General features: G+C 56.5%; 1 protein-coding gene across 3 annotated transcripts in view; it reads left to right on the top strand.

Annotated features, from left to right (window-relative positions):
* Positions 1 to 4,245: 4,245 nt before the first annotated feature.
* Sh3bp4 (SH3-domain binding protein 4) overlaps positions 4,246 to 18,072 on the top strand; it is a 37,315-nt gene continuing 23,488 nt past the window's right edge. The window contains exons 1-2 of one of the 3 annotated variants that reach the window (XM_005395328.2): positions 4,246 to 4,329; positions 5,302 to 5,334. The gene's annotated coding sequence lies outside the window, so the exon portion shown is untranslated. Of the gene's footprint in view, positions 4,330 to 5,301; positions 5,335 to 9,991; positions 10,141 to 18,072 lie in introns of those variants that run through there. The other 2 variants (XM_005395325.2, XM_005395329.2) reach the window with 2 other exon arrangements.

The following is an 18,072-nucleotide window of genomic DNA, read 5'->3' as shown; positions in this document are numbered from 1 at the left end:
GGTCTTAAGAAGCCGTCGCTAGATCCTACCCAGGTTCCAGGCAGAGGCTCCCCACGTGCAGAACCACAGGGTGGCCATGCAGAGGAAGTGGACCTCGGCCAGTTGTTTCTTGGTATCTTTTGCCTGACTGTACTTAGTGTTCAGTATGGGCTTAATGCGAGAAAGAGAAAGATTACATCCCACTCCTCATCCCATTCTCTGTACGATGTGAGTGTAGGACAGGTGAGCAAACCAGTTCTATGTTTGAGTGTAAGAGAAATGTAACTGTGCACATCAGTTGAGATTTCATTCACTTTCTCTTGGCTGTCTCATCCATCCCTTGCATAAATACATTTTGAGTGTCAGTTCTGAGAGTGTTGATGGTTATTTTCTCAGTTTTGTGGAACAGTCTTTTCCTACGAACAATGAGAAACGTGGGGTTAAATCCATTGCAAGGCTGGAGAACCCCAGTCCAGCCTCAGATGTCACCTGCTGGTCACCCGGTTGAGCTGGCCTGCATTTGGCAAGGTGCTGGGAGCCACTGTTCTGCCCAGAGATCAGGAATGGCTCTCCTCTTTGGAGGTCAGAACCAGCTCTAGATAGAAGCTTAGAAGCGGATGTCAGGTCTATTCCTGCCTCCGCCTCTGACCTCACCCTCCATACTTTACATTCCTCCTTCCATTTCTTTTCTGATTCCCTTGGCCACCATACTTGGCCAGCCTTCTGTGCTGGTGAGTGGATACTGCTGCCCTCTGGCTTGAACCTGCAGCCGCCTGGCCCATGGCCATTGTGTAAGTGGAACCATCACAGAATGGTGCCCACAGACCTGTCTGTAAAAGGCAAGGGAGCAAATATTTCCAGCTTTGGGCCTCTAGCTCCTTGAAGCTGTTCTGGCTATGGCACAAAAGTAGCTCAGAGAAGATGCAAAACGATGGATGTGGCTTGTACAATAAACTTAGTTATAGACTGCAGTCTGAACTTTACATAGGTCTCATATTATGAATTAATCTTTCGATTCCTGTCCTCACTCTCTTACTACTTAAAAATGTACAAACAGTCCTTGTTCACTTGCTTGACAAAGACAAGTAGTCAGATTGGATTTGGCCCATAGGCCACAGCCTACCTCTGCTACAGGACAAGACTTCATTTAGTTGTACTCCAGCACTTGTGGATGGGACAGGTGGGGAGGAAGGGGACTCAATTCTTGCCACAGAGAGGTTCCAATCCAGGTGTCAGCAGATGCAGAAGCGACCTCTTTGATGGATCCGTCAGTGTCAACTGCAGTGACTGTAATCTAAGGAGTGGACCAGTGAGCTTTGCAGGTACCCAGGGCTGCCATACAGTTGCTTCATCTCTGCCTCCAGGATCTCTGGGGATCAAGCCATGGCCACGTTCAGAGAGTGCTGGCTAAGACTGGGAAGCCACCCAGGTCCTACCTGAAGAGTCGTTTGCAGAGCACTTTCCTTTAGCAGTCTTGGGAACTGGCAGGCCCATACACGTTCCTTTCCTATTTTGCAGACAGGAATGAAAGGTATGATGTATTTGTATCATAGGACGGTCTGAACAGAGAACCACAAACTTCCTCATGGCTTGGACAACAGAAATTTCCTTTCTTAGCAATCTGAAGGTGAGAAGTCCAAGATCAAGGGGCAGGCATGTTAGTCTCTCCTTGGGGCTGTGAGAGAGAATCTGCCGCTCCTGGTACATGCCAGTGGCTCCTGGTTCTTGAGCCATGGGAGCATCACCCACCGCTGTCCATGTTCATATGGTCTCCTGTCTGTCTCTCAGTGTCTGTTTTTTACCAAACCACTGAGTCACGCTGGACTAGTCCCCTATTCTCACTTCATCCTGGTCACTCCTTCAAAAGCCTTTCCCCAGAGAAGGTTCTGTTCATGCTGAGGTCCTGGGGCTTAAGACACCAACAAGAGGGACTTTTCAGGGACACAATTCAGCCCATAGCTTGGGAAATGGAGGTCCTGGCTGAGTATCTTGGTGGTCACTGTAGTGGAATGAGGATTTGGGAGTTGCCGTCTCTTTTTGTGAAGTACCTTCCTATCTGAACATGGAGGTGAGGACCCTGGCCTCCTGTCATTATCCATCCAGCTTTCCAGTCCTCAAGGCTCAGGTAGGACCAGCTCTGCAGCTTTGCATCTGCTGAGACCATAAAAGCTGGTGTTGAGACGGCCACTATGAAAGGTACACAGGGGCCATAAATGCCTCTTCCGTGGGGCTGTGGCAGAAGACACCAGTGCTTTTAGACTCCTGTAGTCTTCTTGGCAAAGTGGTTTGTGGAGAGTCCCCTGGAAAGTCTGGCTAATGACAACACAGAAACAAACACATAATCAGAGAATTAGGCATCTCAGACCATGTGCTAACTTGGTCCTCCTGCATTAAATCTCATGGTTGACTTTGGGGGCTATAGGGGCTGGTAGGGTCTCTGGGGTGTGGAGGCTTCCCGGTGTGCCCTTTCTTCTCAGGAGAGCTGGTCCCTGTCCAGCGACCTTGGACTTCAAGAGATGGAGCAGGAACTGTCATACAGCCCCATCTAACATTGAAGTCCCAGCCAGCTGTCCCACACTCCTCCAGCCCCTGCCTAAGACCTATGGGTGACATACTGCATAGGGACTGTGGGGCCATAAGGAAAGGTCTCTGCCTAGAGAACCTGATTGTTTCTATGGCCCTTGTCCAGAGATGCTGAGAGTCAGCACTTAAAGCAGCGGTGCACACAGCGTGGTAAATGCGGCTGTAGAAAGAGTATGGATGTCTCACTTTGTCCAGATAGAAGCCTGGCCACTCTTCGGACTTGAGAGCAGGTGGCACTTGGAGTTTTTCAGCAAATGCTGACTTTGAGCCTAGCCAAGGGAGCTGACCAGTCCCAGAGGAGTCTAGGCTGAGACAGCTGACCACTGTGGATCACAGTGCCATGGGGTGCTCTCCTAGGGACTCTGGCCCATCGCCCCCATAATTGATGGCTGTTGCTTCATAGAGTGGAGAGCTGGGGCTGCCGGGTGGACCCTGGCGGTGAACAGGCCTCTCTCTAGGCACAGTCCCAGGGCCATAGCAGGCTCTCCCCACCTCACACCCACCTCCTCCAAGGTTTCTCTGGGATGGAAATCTTGCGTCACACTTGCAAATGTGTTTCCTCGTGTCTGTGTTGTAGCCCTTTTCTGGTGTGCACTGACGACAGCCGTGCGTCTCCTGCACCAGTGTTGTCACACATCCTGTGTGTTTAGGAGGCTGGTCTCCATCCACTGTGAACCTTTTCCTACGGGACCGTGTTGGGGTCCCGATGGGCGAGTTCCCTGCATACCCTTCTGAGCATCCTGAAATCACTTCCCAGTTGGGCATGAGCTGCAGCCCCAGGGGACAGACTGTCCTGGAAGCTAAGCAGCTGCCCAGCACCCCAGGGCGCAGCTGTTGCCTTCTTGGGGATCTGTGATGCTCTTAAGTCACTTGTTAGATGCCTCACAGATGCGGGTCTAAGCGGACTAGGGCCTTGCAGATGGAGTGGCCTCAGGGACAGGAAGGTTCCAGAAGGAAGCTGCCCCCTTTCCCAGCCTACAAGGTCCCGGGTGCCTATGACAGCCACAAAGGAAGTCGGGCTGGGGGTTGGGGGCTCCTGGTGACAGCCTCCTTCCATCCTTCCCTGTCTGGCTGTTGGTGGTCAAATCTGCTTTCAAAATGTCAGCTCTGGAGCCGTGTAGACTTTCGGCGGACACGAGCCTTCTCCCAGGGTCTGAGGAGGGGACCTCACCATTCCCCCGGGCCTGGGTTTTGCACTAACATTGCCAGGTGGCAGGAGACGGGGGAAGCGGGCAGAATAAGCTGCTGTCACAGAGCCAACTGTGACGGACCAAGCTGGTGGGGAAGTTAGGGGATCGCCAGGACGGCGGCCACCTGGGGCGCTGGATGGGCTGCTGCAGCCTCCGCAAAGCCCTTCGCCAGCCCCACGGCAGCTCCGGCCTAGGACGACTCTGCAGAGCTGTCCCGAGCTGGATGTGGGGTGAGCAGGGACCTTGGTCCAGTGCACTGGTCATGGGCTCCGGCACTGACACAGGCTGGCAGGGCTGCTGTGCCCTGGAGTGAGGGCTCCTTCCAGCAAGGTGGGCCAGGAAGGGGCCACTATGGAGGCCGTGCTGCCACTGCACCCACCAGCGGGGCCAGGCAGGGGCCTGGGTGTCACACGGAGCGCCCTCCACCGTCCTGTATGCCTCGGAGCAGGGTCCCCTCCCTGAATCTTGCTCACGCTGCCCTTCCCTCTCACAGCACCTCCCTCCTCTCCTGGACAGACGGCCGGATCCTGGGGCTCCGCTCTGACTGACGTCGGGAAGCGACGGCGTCCTCTCCAAGGTAGGTGATGAGTGGTGGTGCCATCGTGGTGCTGGGATGTGGTGTGGTGCCCCTGCGCCCTGCCGGGCCTGAGCGGGTGACAGGTCCCACGCATGCAGAAGCAGGAGAAGTAGCTCCGGGGACACCTCGGCCTTTTACAGTCGCTGCAGGCAGCTCCCTCTTGCTATCTTCAGCCCCCGATGCGTCCCCAGCCTGGGAAGGTGGGTCCTTGCCCACGAGGCGGCTGGGAAGCCGGCACCTGCGTGTGCCCGGGGCGGCCCCTCACTTGCTTACTTGAGGTGAATTCCAGTCCTCATTCTGCTGAGAAACCTGACCAGCAGCCTGTCCCGCCTGTCCACTCCCTGGCAGCCAGGACAGGGCCCAGGTTGGCTGTCCTTGTGTGTTTGCACAAAGGAGCTATTGTCCCCACAAGGAAAGAGGTTGTGGGAGCTGCCTGACAATGGCACCCAGTGAAGAGAGAGCTCCATGCCGCCCAGCAGTTACGGGTCACCCCTGTCCCACCACCCCGGGGCTGGAGGTGGGGGGCGGGAGGACACTTGTCCTTGAAACACAGCGTCAGAGAACGTCAGGAGGAAGTGTTAGCTGGTGTGCTCGAGGAAGGTGCTGGTGCAGTGATCTTGGTTATGCCAGGCTGTTGTTGACCTTGACTCTTGCCTGGCGGTAGTGGGCACGCTGCCATGTCAGCGGGCAGGGGTAGGGTTGCCCACCCGTGCTGCGCCACCTTCATTTAAGAGCCCCCCAAGGAGCCCCTGTCCAGGTAGACAGGGTTGAGGCAGCTGAGCTCGGCACTGGGAGCTGAGCTTGGAGGAGAAGTTGAGAAGCAGTTGTGAGGCAGGTTTGAGTTTCTGAAAGCCCTTCCAGACAAATAAAGCAGACAGCCACGGGGGTTGTTGCAGGGTTTACTTTAACCCTGACTGTCCTGCTACGCTGAGGGAGACTCACTAGGATTTGTTCTCTCCCCATCTTTTACAGCTGGGCTGTGTTCCCCGGCGCAGTGTCTCCAAGGTGGGTGCCTGGAGAGGTGAGGAATTCAGGGGCTGGCTGGCACCAGGGCCAGGCCTCAGCCACAAGGCCCCTGGGGTTTGAGAGACTTGATCTGGGAAGCCACCAGCAGCAGACCCTTGCCTTATAAGTGCAGTCCCTGCCTGGAGGGCTGTCTGTTTGGGTTTCGGTGAAGCCTGCTGAGAGCCGTCCACATTCCTAGCATTCTTCTGGCCTGGCACTCGGGGCCAGAGAGTGGGGTTCCCGAAACCCACGGACAAGTGCTGCAGCTTGCTTCTCCCGAGAAACGTGGCAGGTTCCTGGACAGTGCTGCCAGGAATGGTCTTGCCTCTAGAATCTGGGCCAGGGTGGACTTCAGTGGAGCGGGCCCTGTTCTGTGCCAGGCAGAGGAGAACAGAGGGACCCCTCTCTGGCTCTGCAGTTCCCTGGGTGGCATTCTGTGCTTTGCTTTCTTTGGCCCTGTGCCAGGATTACTGACCCAGCAAGGCGCCTGGGAAGAGGAGGCTGGAGGGAGGCTCTGCCTGCTGTCTGTGTCCTGGGCGTACCAGCTTCTGGGAGCCTCCCTTGGTGCCCTGGGACAGCAGGTGGACCACAGGCGGTCTCCAGGTGCCTGTGAGGGCGAAGCTCAAGGCCTTCACTGCATTTAGAAAGACTCCCCACAGCCTTCCAAGCAATTTTTTCCCCTAGACATAACTGAGTGTGTTTTGAGTGCTTCTTAAGTTCAAGGCCCGATTTCCCCCAGTCACCTCGAGGGGCTCTCTTCTCTGGGTCTGGTTCCGCATCTGGAGCTTTGCTGGGGCCTGATCTTGGGACTGGTGTGTCATTCCTGCCGTGTGGGTTCTGGGACTCATTGGTCCCGCTGTGAGCACGACAGAAGTGCATGGATGTCGCTGGGCACAGGGATGGGCCAGGTGTAGGGATCACCTGGCTTGGTTCCCACACAGCTGGGCAGGGAGAGTCAGCCAAGGAGCAGGTGGGAGGCCGAGGCCGCAGACAGGTGCAGAAGACCTGACCCCGAAATTGTTCCCACCGTACTAAGATGCCTGGGAGGGCTGAGCTCCAGCCCAGGGTGGCTTCAGTAACCCCCCTGTGGTGGCTCAGAACACCTGCACGTCCTGCCCACTTGACAGATGAGCTCCAGAGAGAACCTCAGTCCAGTCCAGCCCGAAAGGCTGTTAAGGAGCCACGCCCAGGCCTGGACACCCCAGGCCACCCTTCCCGGGAGGGTGACAACCCAAGAACAGACACTGTGTCACCAAGTCCTACATAGCAATGATTAAGGTAGAGAGCCACAAATGTGAGCTGTGGAAACATAGAAATAAACAGGTGAAGTTATGTTTTTGGAATGGTAAATGTATTTGAAAGTTCAGTACAGAACGAAGGATTGCATTGGACAGTCTGAAAGGAGGGTGTATAAGCCGTGGTAGCTGGACTCCACACTTTTCCCAGGGGACCAGGCACCGCCTGCTTGGACCTCGCCGGAGTCACCAGCAATTCTGACTCTGCTGTACCTGGGATTTGTCTCCCTGCCCGCTCCATACACACCGAGGCTCCCGTGAGGAAGCCTGGTCCTTCGCCCACAGCACTGTGGGGTTTGGTGGGCTGTTAACAGGTGGGCCCAGTACAGGGAAGTGGGTCACTGGGGTGTGTCCTTGGAGGGGAAACTGGGACCCCAGCCTCTCCTGTCTGCTTCCCAGCCACCTTTTGGTCAGTAGCTTTTTCTTTTGCGCTCCTGCTATGCCACCCCAGGCCCAGAGCAACAGGGCCAGAGGACCCCGGGCTGAAGGGCTCTTTGAGACCACTAAGATAAACCTTTTCTTTACAAGTTGACTCTCGCAGGTGTTTTGCCACAGTGACTAAAAGCTAAAACACTGAATTTGGGGACCACGATTGGACTGGGAAATGTCACACTTTCCTGTGTGCCTCCTTGCTTGGTTTTGGGGTGAAATTCACATAATATCCAGTTAACCATTCGGAAGTGTGCGGTCAGTGGCGTGTCCAGTGTTGTGCTCTCCGGAGTCGCTGGGGGAGCAGGCCGTGCCCTAGCCCCTGGTGCCCCCCTTGGCTGACTGTGGAGCTGTGTGCTGGCCTTGGATCCCAGGGCCTCACATCTGTGGGGAGATCGGCTTTCAGACGTCCTTGGGACATAGCAGCTAAAGCTGGTGGCCTTGACAGTGTGGCCTCCAGGCTGGTTTGGACAGTCTCCAGCCAGTGACCAGCAGTATTAACCGTGCCTGCGGTCCCAGCGGGCTCCGGGTCAGGGAACCTCAGTAACCAGCAGATGGCCCGGGCAGGGAAAGGAGAACGGCCGCTGAGCGTGAGGCTGTGAGCAACGTCTCTGAAAGCCTCTGCGCCCACCGAGTGTCCCTGCAGCCCACGCTGGCTCGGTCAACACAGGGCTGGGGGTGGGTGAGGTCAGCAGCCAGTGAGGTAAAGCCTGGGAATGTGGACGGATAGAGAGGGAAACGAGCCGCATCTTCGATTCTGAAAGGGCCTGCTCCCCTCTCAGAAGGAACAGCCTTCCCCTCCTCCTCCTCCTCCTTCTGGCAGGCTGAGGACAGATGAGGCATTTTTAACATTCCTGGGGGCTGGGGGATAAAAGGTGTGAGTGAAGAAAGATTCCACCATTGTTTATTTCAAGAGCCTTTGCAGAGCAGTACTTGGACTTTGAAGACCTTTTCAATCTAATCAGCAAAGCTCTCCTTTTCCTATCTGTGCACCCGGGGCCTCTCGCTTTGTTAGCTTGTTATTTAGAGTTGACTGGGCAGACTGCCCTTCGGGACAGGGCAGGGACGCCAGGACCCCTGGGACACCAGAACCCAGGTTTTCAGATGCAGTTTGCTCATGTCCTCCCATGTACTTTACAGCATCTGTAGCTTATTTAAAGTACTAATAGCATAGGTTCTGTGTACATAGTTGTCGTGCCGTGCAGTTTAGGGAATACAACGAAGAGAAGGTCTGCTCATGTTCAGTACTCACGCTGTATTTTTTTCTCCGCATATTTTTGATCTGAGGTTGGTTGAGTCCATGGACAGAGAATCTCACTGGGACCATGTACTTCATTCTTTTTTTTGGGTCAGAAAAAGATCTATGCAAAGAGCTGGTTACTTTGATCCTCTCTACGAACAGAAACATTTCAATTCTATGGACGAATAGCATTTTGCATAAATTAGTTCCCTTGGATCTCAACCTTTCCCGGTCAGTGATGATGGAGCCAGCGTCTCCGCAGGCTCTCAGAGACGGAGACGGAGAGGGAGAGGCATGCTCAAGGAGAATCAGGAGGAGCGGGCGGGAAAGGCCAGAGCCCAAGCACAGGATTTCCGGGGAAATGAAGCTGCCCTTCAACAACTGCGTGTCCCCCCTCCCTGCGCCTCTGCTGTCACTTGGCCCCTGAATGTCAGTGAGCCAGCACACAACTGTCCTTTGTGCGACCTGCCCCCGCGAGGCTTGCGAGTTTCTTGGTTCTCAGAAGCTGTCCTGGCCAGCTGGCCCTTCTCTGAACCTGTGGATTGGTTCACCTGGACGTGGCACCTGTTGCTGACCCATCAGGGGAGAGCAGGGCCACAGGGGCGTCTGGGCTGGCATGGGCCCCAGGGACTCGGAGAGGTGGCCTGCACCCTTCCTCAGCTGGGCTCCTAGCAGGCTTCCCTCCCCTCCCCCTTCTTTCTTTCCGTCCTTCCTTCTGTCAGAATCCGCCAGAGCCCGTCCTTTAGCCCCTGGGGCTTCCCTTTCCTCCTGTATGGGTTGGAGGCCTCCAGCATGGGACTTCTCTGTGAACATTTTTGATGCTGAGGATGGGGTCTTTGACCCCTCATTCCAGGCTGTTTTCACATTGCCCTCCTGACCTCGGGCTGCCTGCCCTCTCAGACTGAAGGGCCACTAAGGTCAGAGGAGAGCTGGCCGGAGTCAATACCTTGGGGCCCCCTTTCTGAGAGGTGAGCAGCTGGCCTCCAGAAGGCTCAGCAGTAAAGCACAGTACAGGCCTCGGGGTCTGTGGGGCAGGTCTTTTGTCTCCGAGCGTGCGGCGCAGGGCACCCAGCTACAGGGCTCACGTTTCCATTGCAGGGAGGCAGGTCTCCAAGGCAGGTATGGGTGAGGCAGATGTGGGCGTGCCAGGAGGGGTGCGGAAGGACGGGAGCCAAGTGCTGCACTGGGCAGAGGAAGAACTGGCGGCCGGCCCAGGTCTCACTGTACCCCTCCTGTCACTCACCATGTGCTGCCAGCAGCTGGTTGTGCCCTCCCTCCACCCAAGGTGCTTACAGGTGAGGGTCACCTCATTCTGACCCTTCTTACTCCCTGCCTGCATCCCCAGGCAGCCTTGGACTTTGCCCTTAGCAAACACAACCTGGATTTTTTCTTTCTTTTTTTTTTTTGGACTCAGTCATTGCCCAGGACCCCTCTACCCTGTGGTCCCTTCGTGTCTGAGCCTCACCTGTGTTCAGCATTTGATGGGATGAATCATAAAAAGCACTGCTGGAGGATATCTTGATGCAGTACCACGGAACACGGGTGCAGCTGGGGCCTGAGGAGCGCAGCTTTTGCCGGTAGAAAGCCGGTGTGCACCCCCTGCACCCTTGAACCCGGCAGGCACGGCTTTCCCTGGGACTGGGAGACCCTGAGGTTCTATGCAAACCGCTACACGTGTCTCGATTGCCAACAGGGACAGCTCAGAGCCTTTATCAGATTCCGGAGGGATCCACACCCTCAAAAAAGGCAACTGCCGCTGACTTGGAAGAAGACCTAAGACAGCCCGTGAACATGGAGATAGAGAAGCGAGGACCACGGTGCTCAGCTGAAAGCAGAACACAGGTGGAGACCAGTGGGGCGCCCTTCCTTCCTCCGCCGGCTTTAATTTCTCTGCTTTTGTTAAGTGCAGCTATCGATACCCTGAGCGCCCTTTCAGAATGGGGAATGCCTGGCTTGCAAACACCTGGATTGTTGTTGAACTTGGGCTTCCTCGGAACTCTTGGGAGTTGCAGGTGCTTCCCAGATGCTTCATACCAGCCCAGGGCCAGGCCCAGGTCACTAAGAGGGAGGGCACAAAGCAGACTGGGTGGACAGACGGTCCTTGTGAGTCACACGAGTGCTTTGGTGTCTGAGGCTGAGGCGGCCTTCCATAGGAATTGTGCGCGGCGGCTCCCAAAGGAGGCCGGGCTGTGCACGATGCGGCTCTGGGGCCACGGCCAGGCTTGGCACTGGCAGAGCCTCCGCGGCGGCAGTGCCCAGTGTTTGAAGAACCCTTCTCCAGGTTCATTTCTATTTAAATTTGCACGGTCGTTTGCAGTTGGCAAAGCTGGCGAGGAGATTTATCTCCCTTGATCTTCCCAAGGACGGTGGGCGGAGCCGGTGCTCATTAGCACCCTCATTTTACAGATGAAGACACTTGTGCCTCCGAGGGGTCGAACAGCAGTCGAACCAAGGTCAGAGCTGGCAGGGGCGGGCCTGGGAGAACCGTCGGATCTCGGCACCTCACAGTGCGTGTCCAGAGTTCACGGTAGGCTCGGAGGACGGAAGGCCAAGGAAGCTTCTAGAACCATGCAGCTGAGGAAGGAGCTGCTGAGAGTGGCGGAATCCAGGCAGGGTCTCGTGAGCCTCTCACAGGAATGCGGGGTGCCCTCTTCTTTCGACCTCTTGGTTTCAAAAGGATTTGATGTAGCTGGAGGTGCATCTGCAAACGGCTCCCTGTGAAATGGGGTACCCAGCGCGGGGCACCACGTTTCTGTGGAAATCTTTCACGTGCTCCTCGTGAATAGGCTTGAAGCTGGTGCGTGGAGCCTCCTGTCGACCGGCCACTTCCCCTGTGGTCACTGCGTGCCTGTCCTGCCCTGAGTCTGCCCAGGGGCTGGGGTCCAGCCCTCAGTCGCTGGATGCCGCAAGTACAGCCCAGCTTATGCGTGGACAGCGCCTGTCTCAGTCACTTTCTGTGTCCCTGGGACAAAATACCTGACACCTGCAGCATGGAGCAGGCGAGGTTTGTTCTTGCTCTTGTGTTAGTCTGTAGTGCGCGGGCCTCTGCAGTCGCCCTGCCTTGTAGGCGACAAGGACCCGGTGTAAAGAAACAACCTGCCGCGGCCGCAACCCAAGCTGGAGGAGGCCGCGTCAGCGTGGGCACCGGGTGGTTCCCGAGACGGCCTCCTGGCATTCCTGCCACTGGATCCGGTCCCCAGCCCACTCCCGCTGCAGCTTGGCCAGTTTGAAGCTTGCAAAGCACCCACAGAGCCCCCAGGCACCCGTGCTTCCTCTTGGCCAAGACATGGGCGAACTGGGCCTCAGCTTCCCCTGGTGATGGCTCTTCCCTGCCCCGCTGACTAGCACAGTGCACTTTGTGACTCAGGACAGCGATGTATTTTCAGTTTTAAAATAAAGCGATCTTTTCCGACTTCTCCATGCTTACCCGCAGTATCCCAGGGCTCGTGGAGGTGACTCTGCTATATTACCAGGTTCGCTGTTTCATTTTTTTTTTTTTTGTACCAGGAATAGAACTCAGGACCTTGCGCTTGCCAGGCAGACACCTATGCTACTGGGCTATATCCCCAGCCCCAGTTCACTGTTTCTTCAATTGCTGTTGAGACGACGTTTTTATGCTGTAATTGACCATTTTGCAGTATTGGGATTCAGTGAAATTACGTATATTCCCAAAGTTATGTGACCCACCTCTGTCTGGTTCCAAAACGTTTTACTCCCCGGAGAGGAAGAGGAGCCGCTTGAGTAGTCCCTGCCAACCCCCGCTCCTGGCTCCCACAGCCACGAACCTGTTCTCCTTCCTGGGTTTCTCTGCCTGTTGTGAGTATTTCTCAGTACAGAAGACCCCCGACTCAAGATGCCTGATGTTGTCGTTCTTGGACCCTGTGGTGTGTTCACTGGAATGCACCCCATCGCAAATCATGGAGCATCTAGACTTAGCATGGGTCTACTTACAGTGTCTTCAGTTCACAGTGAATTTATTGGGACGTCCTAAGTCAAGGAACATCTGTAAACTGAGTCATACAATATGTGACCTTTCCTGTGTGCTTGCTTTCATATAACATGCTTTCAGAGCTCATCCATGTAGCATAGGTCAGAATTTAATTCCTTTTTATGGCTGTATAATATTTCGTTGTGTGAACAGACCACCTCTTGTTTATCTGCTCATCTGTTGGCCATTGGGTTGCTTCTGCCTTTTGGGCAACTAAGGTTGCTTGTATTTTGTTCTAATTTTATTCTAAGAGCAGCTTCCCCCATCCCTAAATTCTTGGAGAGACCCCTGGCCTTTATCCCTTGCTTCTTGCCCCGTGCCTGTCTCTGATGTCTCACGAATCTTCAGGAGCCAGGGCTTGATGTGGTGTTGGGCTCACCAGGTGTGATGAGCATGGACCCTGGCCAGCCACACGGAGTCCCTGCAGCCCCCAGGTATCGATGCCAGGGAGGCTGCCTCTGAGAAAGTGATTCCGCCTGAGAGCTTGCGGGGGCTTCCGGGGCCTCCCGTGCCCTGACCTGGCCACACCCATGGTGACAGCCAGGGTCGTGGGACATGACTGTCTGGAGATAGAGGAGGCAGAGGCAGGTACCTCCCTGCCCTGCAGAACTGCCTTGGGCTGGACTCCAGTTATCTAGACAGGGGGTCTCTGTCCCCCATCTGGTTTTTGCAGCCCCCTCCCTCTGCCATTCCCCCAGAGCATCCCCACACCCACCCTTGATTGGCCCTTTCTGTGGCTACCCCAAGTGGTCTCTGACCTGTCCCTACCAGCCCGTTCCAAAGCAGAGTCCAGGACCTGCATCCCACAGGCTTCGGCCCCCTGAGCTCCTGTGCTGGGCTGCGCTCCCTTGGGTTGGCACGCCGATGGCTTCTCTTCGTGTTCACGCTGCCCTAACAAGCTTCGAGGAGCGGGAGCTTTGCTGACCCCTCCTGGGATGTGGGAGGGAGAAAGGGGGTGAGTGAGGGCCAGCTGGCTGGGGAAGGCTGAGCCCAGGGGATGGGAGCCAGCGCTGCGCCTCCGGCCTGCCTGTGGGCCCCTCGCACCCGAGCACTTAGCTCCATTTAGCCCCACAGTCTGAAGCCTGGCGCTGCATCCCACTGTGCTGCTGGCTGTGGGGGCGCCTGGGTGACAGTCTGACCCAGGAGGGTGGGGAGCGGCTCCGCCCCACAGCTGCTCAGCCCTCTGGCTCCACCGCTAATCCGGGCTGTGGCCACCTGTCCCGCCCTTGTGCTGGGCCAGCCTGACCTGTCCCTGGCAGCATCCAGCGTCTCTCCAGCTTTTCTCTCCCTTATGGAGGAGCAGCCGTGCTCAGAAAACCTCAGAGGGCGGCTTCCGGCTGGAGATGCCGCAGCCGAGCTCCAGGCAGGCTGGGACGGGCGTCCACAGGCACTAGGGACTGCGGGGTGAGGAGAACCTGCCGCCAGTGCTCGGGGGCGAACCCCTGAAGGCCACCACGAGAGAAAGCGGAGGGGCAGGCTGCTCGCCCAGACAGTGCGCTTGGAGCACAGGGTCGGCCCCCCTGCAGGCTCAGGTGGGCACTGAGCTGGGCGCCGGCTCCCGGGCAGGTGGGGAGGAGGACGGCCTGGGCTGCGTGGCCGGAGCTGAGCAGGAGCCTCCAGGAAACAGGTCAGAGCGGTGCTCGAGGTGGCGCGCCTTCCCTCCCTTCGCTTCCCCGGCGCCTTTCCTTCATCCCATGGAGAAATTGGGGCTTTGTAGGCACAGAGAGCGGTGAGGGAGCTGCCCTCGGCCTGCCCCGCCCACTGGCTCCAGGTCGCACTTGGCTGCCTCGCCAGGAAGCCCCACCTGTCGGCTGAAGGACCCGTCGGGGGTTGTCTGCGTTCCATCCCTACTGAGCCCGGACTCGCAGCAGAGGCTGCGCGGAGAGTCAGGGTTCGCGGGTTTCCTGTGTGATGTCCACGCCATTGCCCCCATGCAGAATCAAACGGCTGTGAATCTGGGCGCCTCCAGCCTTTTCCGGGAGGTGGAAGGAGCTTGTGGTGTTCTCCAACTAAACTGATTTGCAGAAGAATGCCTCTCCTAGCTGAGAGCTTGATCTCATCTCCCACAACTGGCCTTTTGTTGGGTTGTTTTAGACAGAAGTCGTTCCCGGTAGGACCATTACTTAAGGTGGTGGGCTGGCCTTCCTGTTTCCTCCGCAGTCCACACCCTGAGGTGCTCTCCAAGACCTGAGCTCCTCCCTGTGCACCTGCCCAGTCCCTCTGCACACAGCCCATCAGGGTCAGGTGGGGTGGGGTGGGGTCCGGGTCCTGAAGACCTTGGACAAGTGGGCTTGACTTTTCCAAGCCTTGGTTTCCTGTTTTGTTCTCGCTATGCAGCTAGCCCATGCTCGCCGCAAACTCAATGTGATCCTTCTGGCTCAGCCTCCCAAGTGCTGGGATTACGGTGTGTACCACCAAGCCCAGCCGTTTCCTGATTTGTGAAGTGGAGGCAATAATCTGTCACACACGATGGCTGGAATATTTCGATGAATTAACATGCAGAAGCGGTCCCCACCACATGGCTCGTTTTCTTATTTCCTAGGGTTGCCATAGCAAACTACATATAAAGTCAGCCCTCCACATCCACAAACCTGTGGCTTCAACTGACCACGGAAAGAAAATAATTTCAAAAATTGTGTGCACTGACTCTGTACGCGTTTCTTGTCCTTGTTCACTGAACAACGCAGGAGAACAGCCATGGACACAGCGTTTAGGCTGTGTCACGTATTGGAGGTAATCTAGCGGGAGGTGTGAGTGTGTGTGAGGAAGTGGTAGGTTCTGTGTAAACACTGCACACTCTTACGGCTGGACCAAGGATCGGCGGGTTCTAGTACCGTATCGGGGACCATCCTGGAACTCATCCATTCAGATCCCGAGGGACAGGGGATCACCACTGGGTGGCCTCAGCCCAGAAAGGTTTATTCTCTTTAATCTGTAGCCTAGAAGTCTGGAATGGAAGCATCGGTGGGGCCGGGCTCTCTCCAAGGGCTTCACGGAGAGAGACGCCTAGACCAGGCGCCTGTGCTGAGCAGGGGAAGCCGGCTCATGGGAGGCCACGCTGCTGCTCACCCAGTGATACTTCCCCTTCGGGCTGGTGCCGGAGGACCCGAGGCCAGACACAGTCCTCGGCTCGGAGACACACGCAATCAAATAAGTAGTCTAAGCAAGAGATTCGGTCCGCCACAGGAAGTGCGCCACGCGCTGAGCCCCGACCACGGACTCTGGCAGCCTGCAAACTCGGCAGCGTAGCTTCTCCACAGCACAGGCGGCACGGGTGCTCAGAGCGCCTGGGGACATCCGGCCACGAGGAGACGGAAGGGCCCTAGCGCTCCCTCTGTTCCTTCGCACAGGTCAGCGACTGACAGCCACAGCAGGTGGCCCTGAGTGCTTACAAGAGAGGAGGACATCGCTCACGAGCCCCCTTACCTGGACCAGGAGGAGGGTGGCTGTGGCCTTGTTCCCTGGGGACACCTGAGCCGTCCACGGACCGCCCCTCCTCGCTGTCCCCACTTTCCCACACACCGGTGTCTACAGTGCTGCCCACTCCAGGTGTGGGCAGGGAGCAAGAGTGGGACCCCTGCACTTTGTGCAAAGCCTCTTCCTTTTGCTGCCTGTGACCCGGGGCACTCACGCCACACTCCAAAGCCCGGGTTCCCTTCCTGGTGCCATGCATGTCCCCGGCTCGGACTCACTGCGGTTCTGAGGACCAGCAGGGGCAAGACACTGTGGATGGCACGTTGACCTTTCACTGGGGGTCAGACGAGAGAGCCCAGGGCCACAGCACTGTCCAGACGGGACTCGGAACGGGGCTGGTGGCCATCCTGTATCTGTGCCAGGCTGGAGGCAGAGCCGAGCACGCAGACTGGCGTGTCTTCACCAAGGCCACGCCAGTGGTGACACAGCCTGTTTATCTTCCGGGTGGCAGGGACGGCGGCCTGTCGCGCCGAAGACAGGCGTGTGTCTGCTCACAGTGAGAACATGTTTCCAGACATCTTTGTGTTCCCTGGTCCTTTTCCACAATTACTGTCCCTTGGTGGATGGGTAGAGGTGAGACTCGGCTTAGTGGAGAAGACACATTAAGACCCTGGACGTTGATTGGCAGAGCTTCCTGGGCTGGCCTGGGAAGTTGTCCTTCACAGGCTCGCTGTGCTTGTGGCTTGCTCCCTGGCCTGTGCGCTTTGCTTCTAGCCCTTGCTCCTTCCTGGGCAGAAGGTTTGTGTTCGATTTCAGTGCCGTGTGGATGCTTAGGGCGTTCGTTTATACTGCAGCAGGCTGGCTGGGCTCCCCTGGAAGGACCTTAGTTTTCTAGCAGGATCGGGAGAAGAGCTTCCCCTGCTTGTGCCCGTAGTGCTGGGGCTCTGGTCTGTATCTGTGGCACCAGCCTTGGACTCATCCCAGAGGATGTTTGCTCATAGGACCCGCTGAGGGCTGACGGTTTGTGTTGAGAAAGTTGAGGGCAAGATGCAGTTTTGCCCGCTGTGTTCAGAGCTTGACTTTTGTATGCATCGTGAGGCCTCCTTGGTGTTTGGAGTGATGTCAGGGACGAGGAGGGGCACTCTGGCCAGGAAGGGGGAAGGCAGTTCTCCAAAGACAGGCGGACCTGTGTCTAGACCTTTGCCAGCTTTAGCTTCCAGGCAGAGGTGCTGGCTTCCTGGGGCCACAAAACAGCCTGGCCATGGGTCACCTAGTGACCAGCATGGCTCTGAGAAGTGAGTCACTGGGCGATTTCTTGTGTAAACATCTTAGAGACCAAGATGGCCACAGAGTCACTGGGCAGTCCAGTCCCCTGGGACTGCCGTCGTATGCGCAGCCATGGTGGACTGTGATGTGACAGCACACACCTGTGCTGCACACTCCCCTCAGAACTTGCTCCCCTTGGTTCCTGAGGCTAGAAGTCCAGAATCACGCGTCAGCATGGCTGGTCCCTTCACTGGCTGAAGATCCTGATGTATCGGGGCTCCCCTAGGCTTGTTCTCGGTCACATTTTGGAGTGTTTGTGCTGTCTTTCCTGTGTAGCTGTCCGCGTCCAAGCTTCGTGCTCATAAACAAGAATGCCAGGCATTGTGGGCCAGTGCCTACCCTAACGACCTCATCTTTAGTGGGTCGTCTATCTGCAAAGACCCTGTTTCCATAAGGTTGCATGGCAATGCTGGGTTTAGGACTTCATCTTCTAGGGAGGCCACAGCGTAACTCCTAACAGAAGGTTAGGAGTGGAACGAGGTGAACCAGGTTGGCTTCTCACAACTCTCCTCTCTGCCTGGGGGCACTGCTCGGTGCACCCCTGGCTGTGTTGCCATTTGCCCGAACCCCTTCATCGGGCCTTACACAGCTCACTCCAGTGGACAGATGGTTCCGTGGATGTCCCCAGCTCTTGACTACTCACGCCCACAGCGGCAGGACTCCCAGAGGAGTCGTACGCACAGAGTGACTGGTGGTTTTTAAAGAGGTTAGACTGCTCCATTGGGTGATGCCTGGTAGACCCCTGCACTGAGTGTGTTCAGGGAGGGTCAAGCTGGCACATGAGCTCACACTCCTGACATCTTCCAGGGCTTGATGCCCAGCCAAGCATGGCTCAGGGCTACATTCCCTGAGCCCCGGCTCCTCCTGCCACCTCAAACTAGAAGAGGCCTGACCCCAGAGTGTCTCAGGAATCACATCCTTCACCACCACCTCGTCACATGACTTCTAGGTACTGAGTTTAAAATGCCCAGGTGGAGAACTCTATGATTCCCCTGAAAATATAATAGGAGAAAGAAATGACATTCATAGTTGGGACAACACCAAAC

This window comes from Chinchilla lanigera, unplaced genomic scaffold (genome assembly GCF_000276665.1).
Source record: "Chinchilla lanigera isolate Chin_1 unplaced genomic scaffold, ChiLan1.0 scaffold00052, whole genome shotgun sequence".
NCBI lineage: Eukaryota > Metazoa > Chordata > Mammalia > Rodentia > Chinchillidae > Chinchilla > Chinchilla lanigera.
Note: the sequence above shows the minus strand (reverse complement) of the source record. Positions and strands in the feature narration are given on the sequence as shown.